This window comes from Oncorhynchus nerka, linkage group LG24 (assembly GCF_034236695.1).
Source record: "Oncorhynchus nerka isolate Pitt River linkage group LG24, Oner_Uvic_2.0, whole genome shotgun sequence".
NCBI lineage: Eukaryota > Metazoa > Chordata > Actinopteri > Salmoniformes > Salmonidae > Oncorhynchus > Oncorhynchus nerka.
In genome coordinates, this window is record NC_088419.1 from 84,827,702 (window position 1) to 84,839,883 (window position 12,182).

At 43.6% G+C, this 12,182-nt stretch overlaps 1 pseudogene; it reads left to right on the forward strand.

Moving 5' to 3' along the window:
* Positions 1-502: 502 nt before the first annotated feature.
* Positions 503-12,182, forward strand: part of LOC115108777 (cilia- and flagella-associated protein 57-like) — a 56,517-nt pseudogene continuing 44,837 nt past the window's right edge.

Consider the following 12,182-nt stretch of genomic DNA (forward strand, 5'->3'; position numbering starts at 1 on the left):
ATATTCGTTACTTATTATGTAATTATGCATTGTATGAAAGCTTCTCCATAGTGATAGAATTTAACGATAACATTCTATTCGTATTATTTTCCACGCTTCGGCAAAAATAGCATGTCAATCTCAGGAAGTCTCACTGTATTCAAATTAAGTAATTAATAAGGAGTTTTGCGGAATAAACACAATTATTTATTAATTTGTATTTTCAATACAGATAAGTAGCTAGCCTAGTAAAATAAGACGATCATTTCTTTTCCAAGTTGAGCTTTACGGTTCCAGTAACTCTATAAAAAGTATTGAAGATCAGGAGTTGTAGATGTAAGCTTCAAGGGACAGGAGGCAATTTCAGATTAAGGTGAAAATGATTAATATGGCCATACAGAATTGAATTAGTATCCTTTCGACTTTTTCCTGCTACATAAAGATAAAAACCCTAAATTATTTTTCTTCTTTCCCTTTTACTGGGAGATTTTAGTCTGCAGTTTTGACGTGACAGGACTGTGTGATGTCTGGAGTGGTGGCCCAGTGTCATTACAGCTTTGGTCTGCGGACTGGCGTGGCAAATAACTTGTGCTACTTTGATGAGCAGACTGTCATCTTCCCATCTGGGAACAACTGTGTTCATTACAACATAGATCAGAAATGGCAGAGGTTCATCCCAGGTATTTGCCACGCTCACTTCTCAGGATTACAACAAATGTCTAGGGTCAGGGTGTTTTATAGATGTTTAGTGTTTCTGACACTACAGCACTCTCTGAAATCTTTTCATCGCCAAACATAAACCTGGTATTCAAAACAGAATTAGCTGTTAACAACCTGTTCAATTCATCCAACTTCTAGTTATGTTTTCTTTGTGATTCATCCTTGATTTTGCTTCTCAGGTTTGGAGAGGAGTCAGGGGATGTACGCCCTGGCCATCAGCTCAAACCGCCGCTACCTGGCAGTATTGGAGCGTGGCGAGAGGGCCACCATTACCGTGTATGACCTGCAGCACGAGCAGAGCCGAAAGAGGAAGGTGCTGAGCGGAGGGGACATCCTTGTCCATGAGTTTGTCTCAATGGCGTTCTCCACGGACTCCAAGTACATCGGCCAATCAGGGGCGCCGGACTACATCCTCTTCTATTGGATGTGGGAGAAGCAGAAGATCATGGCCATGGTGAAGACCACTGTGGCCGCAAACCCAGTCAACCAGGTGAGGTCGGACTGCTCTCTTGTTAGCAGTGGTGTAAAGTACTTCAGTAAACATACTTTAAAGTACTACTGAAGTGGTTTTTTGGGGTATCTGTACTTTTTATTTATTTATTTTATTTCACCTTTATTTAACCAGGTAAGCAAGTTGAGAACAAGTTCTCATTTACAATTGCGACCTGGCCAAGATAAAGCAAAGCAGTTCGACACATACAACGACACAGAGTTACACATGGAGTAAAACAAACATACAGTCAATAATACAGTAAAAAAAAAAAAAGTCTATATACAATGTGAGCAAATTAGGTGAGAAGGGAGGTAAAGGCAAAAAGGCCATGGTGGCAAAGTAAATACAATATAGCAAGTAAAACACTGGAATGGTAGTTTTGCAATGGAAGAATGTGCAAAGTAGAAATAAAAATAATGGGGTGCAAAGGAGCAAAATAAATAAATAAATTAAATACAGTTGGGAAAGAGGTAGTTGTTTGGGCTAAATTATAGGTGGGCTATGTACAGGTGCAGTAATCTGTAAGATGCTCTGACAGTTGGTGCTTAAAGCTAGTGAGGGAGATAAGTGTTTCCAATTTAAGAGATTTTTGTAGTTCGTTCCAGTCATTGGCAGCAGAGAACTGGAAGGAGAGGCGGCCAAAGAAAGAATTGGTTTTGGGGGTGACTAGAGAGATATACCTGCTGGAGCGTGTGCTACAGGTGGGAGATGCTATGGTGACCAGCGAGCTGAGATAAGGGGGGACTTTACCTAGCAGGGTCTTGTAGATGACATGGAGCCAGTGGGTTTGGCGACGAGTATGAAGCGAGGGCCAGCCAACGAGAGCGTACAGGTCGCAATGGTGGGTAGTATATGGGGCTTTGGTGACAAAACGGATTGCACTGTGATAGACTGCATCCAATTTGTTGAGTAGGGTATTGGAGGCTATTTTGTAAATGACATCGCCAAAGTCGCTTCACTTTACTATTTATATTTTTGACAATTTTTTATTTTTTACTTCAGTACATTCCTAAAGAAAATGATGTACTTTTTACGCCATACATTTTCCCTGACACCTAAAAGTACTCGTTACATTTTGAATGCTTAGCAGGACAGGAAAAATATGAAATTCACACGCTTATCAAGAGAACATCCTTGGTTTTACCTACTGCTTCTGATCTGGTGGACTCACTAGACACACATGCTTCATTTGTAAATTATGTCTGAAAAAAACAAGAAAATGGTGCTGTCTGGTTTGCTTAATATAAGGAATTTACTTTTGATACTTAATTATATTTCAAACCAAATACTTTTAGACTTTTACTCAAGTATTTTACAGGGTGACTTTCACTTTTTCATTTTCTATTAAGGTATTTTACTGATACTTTTACTCAAGTATGACAATTGGTTACTTTTCCCACCACTGCTTGTTAGTGGGGCCAGGGAAGCATCCTTGGCAATGAAATGGTGGTGTGGAATAGTCAGCATGTTCATTCAAAATAGCAGTGTTATTTTTCCATTTAAAAGGCATTAAATAACCTTACTGGTCCTTGCTCCTTACTCTGTTGTAGTATCAACTCTGTAGCTGATCAGACACATACTAATTTACTTACACAAGCTATATTTCAATAGTACTGTCTCACACTATATGTTTCCAGGTCAGTTTGAACCCATATGACAACACCCAGATCTGTGTGAGTGGGAATGGGGTCTTCAAGCTGTTCCGCTATGCAGAGGGGGCTCTGAAGCAGTCCACCTTCCAGAAGCTGGAGACCCATAACTTGTTGTCCCACACCTGGGTGTCTGAAGACAGGGTGATAGCCGGGACAGAGGCAGGCAGGCTGATGGTGTTTGGAGACCTGCGATGGGATATGTGTGTGTCCACCAAGACCACCATGTCACAAGACCCAGAGAGGTGGGCATAGGGAGAAAAAGACAAGCTGGGGTTGAAAGAACTCCAAACAGATGTCACCAACACATTGTAAGAGTGACGATGTTGTACAGTTTTCAATTTAAAAAAATACTTTTTACAGTGCAAAGGGAAATGATGAAGAGTCCCTTCCTCAGTTGCCTCGGGTTACAGTCATCACAGCGTACTCCAAAGGCTTTGCCTACTCGGCCGGTCCTGGGACTGTGTGTCTGTTTGAGAGAACCGACGATAAGGACAACTACAGGAAGACCAGGGAGATAAAGGGTAAGAAAGATTTCACCTTGCTTCGTTTCTATCACTATTTCCAGGAATATGTTGAATAGAACTAAGCTCATTATTTGTGTGTGTGTGTGTGTTTTTATTTTATTTTAAGAGTTTTATTCCAAAACACTATATATCCATTTTCAAAAATGTTGGTAAATTTGCTTTTATTGTTTAAAGAAATGATGAAAGAGATTGATGTGTTTTTTCACTATCTATTCATGGCATGGGGTTGTTCAATGACGGACATGTATTTGTTTAAATCTATAATGGTGTAGGGTTTCACTTCAGAGAGACAAATAATCATGTTTTTTGCTAAATGCTTCATATTCGTCACACTCTCAGAGAAATAAGTAGTACTGTTAGGTTTTACACAGTCAAATGTAACAAATAACCATATTTCTTATTAATACATTTATATTATATTTGGCATTTTAGCAGATGCTCTTATCCAGAGCGACTTACAGTAAGTGCATTCATCTTAAGATAGCTAGGTGAGACGACCACATATCACAGTTAAATATACAGGATACGAACATTCCATTCCAGCTAAACAGTGGCTACATAGTGTTTAGCAAAAACAAAAACAAAATTCATACACATCTAAAATCTTGGAATTAAAATTCTGAGAACAGTAATACTTTACACACACATTAAGTTACCCATAAGCAAGCGTTTCTGATGAAGAAACACAAATGGGGTCAGTTTGTTATATCTGGAGTACTTCTCCTGTCCTATTCGGTGTCCTGTGTGAATCTAAGTGTGCGTTCTCTAATTCTCTCCTTCTCTCTTTCTTTCTCTCTCTCGGAGGACCTGAGCCCTAGGACCATGCCCCAGGACTACCTGACATGATGACTCCTTGCTGTCCCCAGTCCACCTGGCCGTGCTGCTGCTCCAGTTTCAACTGTTCTGCCTTATTATTATTCGACCATGCTGGTCATTTATGAACATTTGAACATCTTGGCCATGTTCTGTTATAATCTCCACCCGGCACAGCCAGACGAGGACTGGCCACCCCACATATGCTCTCTCTAATTCTCTCTTTCTTTCTCTCTCTCGGAGGACCTGAGCCCTAGGACCATGCCCCAGGACTACCTGACATGATGACTCCTTGCTGTCCCCAGTCCACCTGGCCGTGCTGCTGCTCCAGTTTCAACTGTTCTGCCTTATTATTATTCGACCATGCTGGTCATTTATGAACATTTTAACATCTTGGCCATGTTCTGTTATAATCTCCACCCGGCACAGCCAGAAGAGGACTGGCCACCCCACATAGCCTGGTTCCTCTCTAGGTTTCTTCCTAGGTTTTGGCCTTTCTAGGGAGTTTTTCCTAGCCACCGTGCTTCTACACCTGCATTGATTGCTGTTTGGGGTTTTAGGCTGGGTTTCTGTACAGCACTTTGAGATATCAGCTGATGTACGAAGGGCTATATAAATACATTTGATTTGATTTGATTTGAAATGGGGAAAATTGATGGACATAGCATTTTGGAAATAAACGGTCCCATCCAGATCCCCCCCGACCAGTGCAGCCACGAGCCCAGCCAGGCAGAGCAGCAGCAGATTGTCTCTCTGGTCATCAGTCCATCAGAGGAGACTGTAGTGACCAGTACAGACTGGGGTCAGCTCTACATTATCACCCTGTCCTCTGCTGAGATGAGCAAGGGGGAGCAGGCTCAGTTTGAGTTCCTGTCCTATTCCTTCCACTCCTTGTCTATCACTGGTCTGTCCATATGTATCCGTAAGCCCTTCATCGCTACCTGTTCCCTTGACCAAGGGAGAGGGAGACAGATCTGATAAAAGGCTAAAGGGGAAGGGAGCGGGATATGGACCTGATAAAAGGCTAAAGGGGAAGGGAGAGGGAGACAGATCTGATAAAAGGCCAAAGGGGAAGAGAGCGGGAGATGGACCTTTAGCCTTTTATCAGGTCCATCTCTCTCTCCCTTCCCCTTTAGCCTTTTATCAGGTCCATCTCCCGCTCCCTTCCCCTTTAGCCTTTTATCAGATCTGTCTCCCTCTCCATTCCCCTTTAGCCTTTTATCAGATCTGTCTCCCTCTCCCTTCCCCTTTAGCCTTTTATCAGGTCCATCTCCCGCTCCCTTCCCCTTTAGCCTTTTATCAGATCTGTCTCCCTCTCCCTTCCCCCCTAGCCTTTTATCAGATCTGTCTCCCTCTCCCTTCCCCTTTAGCCTTTTATCAGGTCCATCTCTCTTTCCCTTCCCCTTTAGCCTTTTATTAGGTCCATCTCCCGCTCCCTTCCCCCTTAGCCTTTTATCAGGTCCATCTCTCTCTCCCTTCCCCCTTAGCCTTTTATCAGGTCCATCTCTCTCTCCCTTCCCCCTTAGCCTTTTATCAGGTCCATCTCCCTCTCCCTTCCCCCTTAGCATTTTATCAGATCTGTCTCCCTCTCCCTTCCCCTTTAGCCTTTTATCAGGTCCATCTCCCTCTCCCTTCCCCCTTAGCCTTTTATCAGGTCCATCTCCCTCTCCCTTCCCCCTTAGCCTTTTATCAGATCTGTCTCCCTCCCTTCCCCTTTAGCCTTTTATCAGGTCCGTTTCCCTCTCCCTTCCCCCTTAGCCTTTAATCAGGTCCATCTCCCTCTCCCTTCCCCCTTAGCCTTTTATCAGGTCCGTCTCCCTCTCCCTTCCCCCTTGGCCTTTTATCAGATCTGTCTCCCTCTCCCTTCCCCTTTAGCCTTTTATCAGATCTGTCTCCCTCTCCCTTCCCCTTTAGCCTTTTATCAGATCTGTCTCCCTCTCCCTTCCCCTTTAGCCTTTTATCAGATCTGTCTCCCTCTCCCTTCCCCTTTAGCCTTTTATCAGATCTGTCTCCCTCTCCCTTCCCCTTTAGCCTTTTATCAGATCTGTCTCCCTCTCCCTTCCCCTTTAGCCTTTTATCAGGTCTATCTCCCTCTCCCTTCCCCCTTGGCCTTTTATCAGATCTGTCTCCCTCTCCCTTCCCCTTTAGCCTTCTATCAGGTCTATCTCCCTCTCCCTTCCCCTTTAGCCTTTTATCAGGTCTATCTCTCTCTCCCTTCCCCCCTAGCCTTTTATCAGGCCATCTCTCTCTCCCTTCCCATCAGCACCCTGGAGCTGTATAAGGAGTTCCAGGAGGAGGCGTTCAGCATTGCCCTGCACCCCTCTGGCCTGTTTGTCCTGGTGGGATTCTCTGACAAGCTGAGGCTCATGAACCTGCTCATAGACGACGTCAGGACCTTCAAGGAGTTCAATGTCCGATGCTGTAGAGAGGTCAGAATTAAGAATTGTAGATAGCTCATTGTAGATAGCTGATCATCACTGGCATTCAAACATTCATTTCTAGCTATTCCTGCTCCCACAGTGTACTGTATGCTTTGCCTTTCAGTGTGCTTTCAGTCACGGAGGAAACCTGTTTGCTGCAGTGAATGGAAATGTCATTCATATCTACTCCAGCACCACCTTCGAGAACGTCCTCAACCTCAAGGGACACAATGGGAAGGTGAGGGGCGCTGATGGTTTACTGCATGATTTATCATCAGAGTCAGGCTATTCATATTGACTGCCAACACTTCCAGTAAGCCTCGCCTCAGGCCAACAGTTCTAGGCCATGTGAGCTGGCCAGGAAAACCTTTGGCCATAGTTATAGCTTTTTCCTTGTTCATTCTGTTGTTAATTTACCTATCTCGAAAAAGTCAAGGTGGCAGAGATAACAGAGGTGACTGCGGGGGTTGTATGTTAGAGTCCTACGTTATGTGTCTCCATCTACAGGTGCACTCCATAGTCTGGAGTGGTGACGACAGCAGGCTGGTGTCGTGCGGGATGGAGGGGGCTGTGTACGAGTGGAACACCCTGACCGGCAAGCGGGAGTCGGAGAGCGTCCTCAAGTCCTGCAGCTACACCGGTGTCCCCATCTCCCCCGACGCCAAGACTATCAGTCTTAGGACTGTCAAGTGAGACCTGAAAACAGTAGCATAAGAAATGATTCTTCCTTTTAGAAAGATGTTTCTGGCCAATGTTCTTCTGTTTCTGCTTGGTCTTTTTGGTTAATTGCTGATGTACAAAAAGTATTAACATTTGTTTGAAAAATATTAAACATTTGTTTGAAATGTTACATGCTCTGACAACTGTGTATTAGTTTTGAAATATAGTCAGTTAAATGTTGGTATAAACTTCTATGAGGACTTTCTTCCTGATAGCGATAATATAGTTTTAATAATTGAGGGGAGCAGTTAGATCTTATTTGCCAGCTTTCCTTATTCTCACTATGCATACGTTTTCCTTGAAAGTGGTGCTGATGGTTTTGAGGGAATATTTTATTTAAAAAATCTTCATTTCATATTTTTTTGCTGGAGTCAGTTTCCAGCTGTGTTATATGAAGTTCTGAAAGGGAAAGTACACTGAACAAAAATAAGAATGGAACAATTTCAAAGATTTTACTGAGTTGCAGGTCATGTAAGGAAATCAGTCAATTACAATAAATTCATTAGGCCCTAATCTATGGATTTCACATGACTGGGAATACAGATATGCATCTGTTGGTGATAGATACCTTTAAAAATAAGGTAGGTGCGTTGATCAGAAAACCAGTCAGTATCTGGTGTGTCGCGCTGCATGAGGCAAATGGTCGTCACATCTCCTTCGCATAGAGTTGATCAGGCTGTTGATTGATCAGGCTGTTGATTGATCAGGCTGTTGATAGTGATATGTAGAATGTTGTCCCACTTCTCCTCAATGGCTGTGCGAAGTTGCTGGATATTGACGGGAACTGGAACACGCTGTCGTACACGTCGATCAAGAGCATCCCAAACATGTTCAATGGGTGACATGTCTAGTGAGTATGCAGGCTATGGATGAACTGGGACATGTCTAGTGAGTATGCAGGCCATGGATGAACTGGGACATGTCTAGTGAGTATGCAGGCCATGGATGAACTGGGACATGTCTAGTGAGTATGCAGGCCATGGATGAACTGGGACATGTCTAGTGAGTATGCAGGCCATGGAAGAACTGGGACATTTTCAGCTTCCAGGAATTGTGTGCAGATTCTTGCAACATGAGGCCGTGCATTATCATGCACGGGTGATGGAGGCGGATGAATGGCACGACAATGGGCCTCAGGATCTCGTCACGATATCTCTGTGCATTCAAATTGCCATTGATAAAATGCAATTGTGTTCATTGTCTGTAGCTTATGCCTGCCCATACCATAACCCCACCACCACCACCATGGGACTCTCTGTTCACAACATTGACATCAGCAAACCGCTCGCCCATCTGCCCGGTATAGTTGAAAACTGAATTAATCCGTGAAGAGCACACTTTTCCAGCGTGCCAGTGGCCATAGAAGGTGAGCATTTGCCCACTAAAGTCTGTTACAATGTCAAATTGTAGTCAGGTCAAGACCCTGGTGAGGAGGACATCATGAGGAGCATGCAGATAAGCTTCCCTGAGAAGGTTTCTGACAGTTTGTGCAGAAATTCTTCGGTTGTGCAAACCCACAGTTTCATCAGCTGTCTAGGTGGTTGATCTCAGACGATCCCGCCAGATGTGGAGGTCCTGGGCTGGCGTGGTTACACATGGTCTATGGTTGTGAGGCCGGTTGGACGTACTGCCAAATTTTGTAACACCATGTTGGAGGAGGCTTAGGGTAGATAAATGAACATTCAATTATCTGGCAACGGCTCTGGTGGACATTCCTGCAGTCAATTGAACGCTCCTTCAAAACCTGAGACATCTGTGGCATTGTGTTGTGTGACAAAACTGCACATTTTAGAGTGGCCTTTTATTGTCCCCAGCAGAAGGTGCACCACTGTAATGATCATGCTGTTTCATCAGCTTCTTAATATGCCACACCTGTTAGGTGGATGTATTATCTTGGCAAAGGAGAAATGCTCACTAACAGGGATATAAACAAATTTGTGCACAAAATTTGAGAGAAATAAGCTTTTTGTACATCTGTAACATTTCTGGGATGTTTTATTTCAGCTCATGAAACATGGGACCAACACTTTACATGTTACGTTTATATTTATGTTCAGTGTAAATAGAGTTTCCCATCTCTGTCATAATGACCAGAGCCCATTAAATTCACACTCTGCTGTTAGTTCTCCTCATCCTGAGTGACGGTCATCTTTCTGACAGTCTGTGAAACCAGTCAGGAGAGACGATAAAGGCCCCTTGAGTTATTGTCAGATGCTGGAGCTTTGAAAGAAACTCTAACAATCACACATTTTAACAAAACTTTCACTGACACACAGATGTAGGATCTTCATTTGACCAGTATCGTCTCAGCAAAATAATCCTGCAGCAATAGGATTTGAACGTTTAGTCCATAATGTTGCTGGGTCGGTGGTTAGGCTGGTCAACATGAGGCTACATGAAAAGTGGAATACTGTTAATATAACTGTGTGTTAGTTTGGATTTTCAGTAAATTTATGTAAATCACAAAGGCTATCTGCATTTTCTGGAAAATTCACTGGACAATTCTCAGTAAGAAAAGAGTGATCAAATTAAGATCTTTAATATCCACTTCAATAAATGAGTCCCTGGATGAGGCTGGCACATTAGCTTTAATGTTATGCATGAATGACAACAACACTTTACCTCTGCTGCAATTGTTTCTTGCCATCCCTTGATAGTAGCCTTTATATTCACATCAATTCCCTCTCTTTGTCAGATCCTGCGTGAGGTGCCTTCTGAAAACGTGGCATACACCACCATCACCATGTCCCGGTCCGGACGCACGCTCTTCACCGGGACCTTAATCTGGACCATCAGGGCCATCAAGTACCCCCTGTCTATCCAGAAGGACTGGATCGAGTATCAGGCCCACTCTTCACCTGTCACCAAAGTACGTACGACAATGCAATGCCTCCACAAAACAGGAACATACTATGCATTGCAACGCAATACAACGCAGCAAAGTTTGAGCCATTGCAGTGTAATGGACCACACACAAATCAGTGCAAAGGCCATTGATTTGAGTGGATGTATCCTGAACAGAGGTGCGTAAACTATGTCCTTTCTGTGTTCAGATGGTGATCACATTTGATGACTAGTTCCTGCTGACGGTGTCTGAGGACTGCTGCCTGCTCATCTGGAAGATCATAGACAAGGAGGGCTGCGGCCTGAAGAGAGACAAAGACATCACCTACGCTGAGGAGATCCTCATCACCAAGTCAGACCTGGAGGAGAAGGTACAGAGATGTAGGATCTTCATTTGAGCCAGTTTGCTATAGCAGGAAAATAATGAACAGAAAATGTGAGTTATTACGTGGATATAATAAATGTACATTTTTGTAGGGGTTGATACATTTTTCATAGGGGAAAATCAAGTCTGAAATTTCAAAGTGGAAATGACTAAATTCAGAACCCTTTTAAACCTCAAATAAAAAATGTCCTTCGTTGCAGTTAAGTTTTCCTTCAACACCGTGATCAAATGAAGATCCTACATCTGTAGGACCCCCATGGGAACTGTTGTAGCGTTACACTGACTTGATACATGGGGTGGGGGTGGTTACCTTATTGTAGGTTGCACAGGAGGTTGGTGGCACCTTAATTGGGGAGAACAGGCTCATGGTAATGACTGGAGCGGAATCAATGGAACGGTATCAAATACATTAAACACATGGTTTCCATGGTTTCCAGGTGTTTACTGCCATTCCATTAGCTCCGTTCCGGACATTATTATGAGCCGTTCTCCCCTCAGTAGCCTCCTGTGGTAGGTTTGCAAGGGCCATGCAGTTGCTCATCCTGAAACCTGATTATTCACATTCTCCCTGTCCTTTCTCTTCCTCTCCTTATGCCTCCCTTTCTCTCTTCTCCCACTCTCTTCACTTAAGATACTCTCCTCTTCTTCTCTCTCTCTCTACCATCTCTCTTTCTCTCCCTCCCCATCCCTCCTTTCCTCCATAACAGAACTAGGTTATGCTGGAGCTGAAGATGCGTGTGGAGGAGCTGAAGATGGAGAATGAGTACCAGCTCCGTCTGAAGGACATGAACTACAACGAGGACATCAAAGAGATGTCGGCTAAGTTTGTCGAGCAGATAGAGTCGCTCAAGACCAGGAGACAGGTCAGACGAGGCTTCAAACATAATCAGTTACCCACCTTAATTAAGTTAACTAAAGAAAGTACAAGTACATATGATATAATTACCTGAGTGAATCAGAGCAATGAAGATACATTTAGATGGTAAATAGGCTCTGAGATAAACAGATTAAAACAGTAAATTATAAAAAATTATTAATCTGATGAAATACTTATGTTTCCCTTGTCCCAAATAACTCAGAGGACTATATTTTTGGCTGGCGTTAAGGGCGGTGCTAGTGTCAAACGCACGTTGTCATTTTCCAGCCCTAACGCCAGGTTCGGGAATATTCCTGTCTTATATCATCTCACTTGCTCTCTGATGGGAGGGTTATAAATATTTGCGTGTCCTTAAAAACATGATCCAAAGTGTTAATTTCAGGCAGCGTTGGTAGGGATACTTAAGACCAACCAAAAGCTTGTTTCAGTGGTAACATAGTTGGTTATGGCATGAATATTGACAGCGGAAACGCAGCCTATCCAGCCGTGATGCACACTGCCCATAATACGCATGGAACAACAGCAGCCTAACATGCAGGGATCGTCTGAGACCATCCACCCGGACAACTGATGAAACTGTGGGTTTGCACAACAGAAGAATTTCTGCACAAACTGTCAGAAACCGTCTCAGGGAAGCTCATCTGCATGCTCGTCGTCCTCACCGAAGTCTTGACCTGACTGCAGTTCCGGCTCGTAACCAACTTCAATGGGCAAATGCTTACCTTCGATGGCCTCTGGAACGCTGGAAAGTGTTC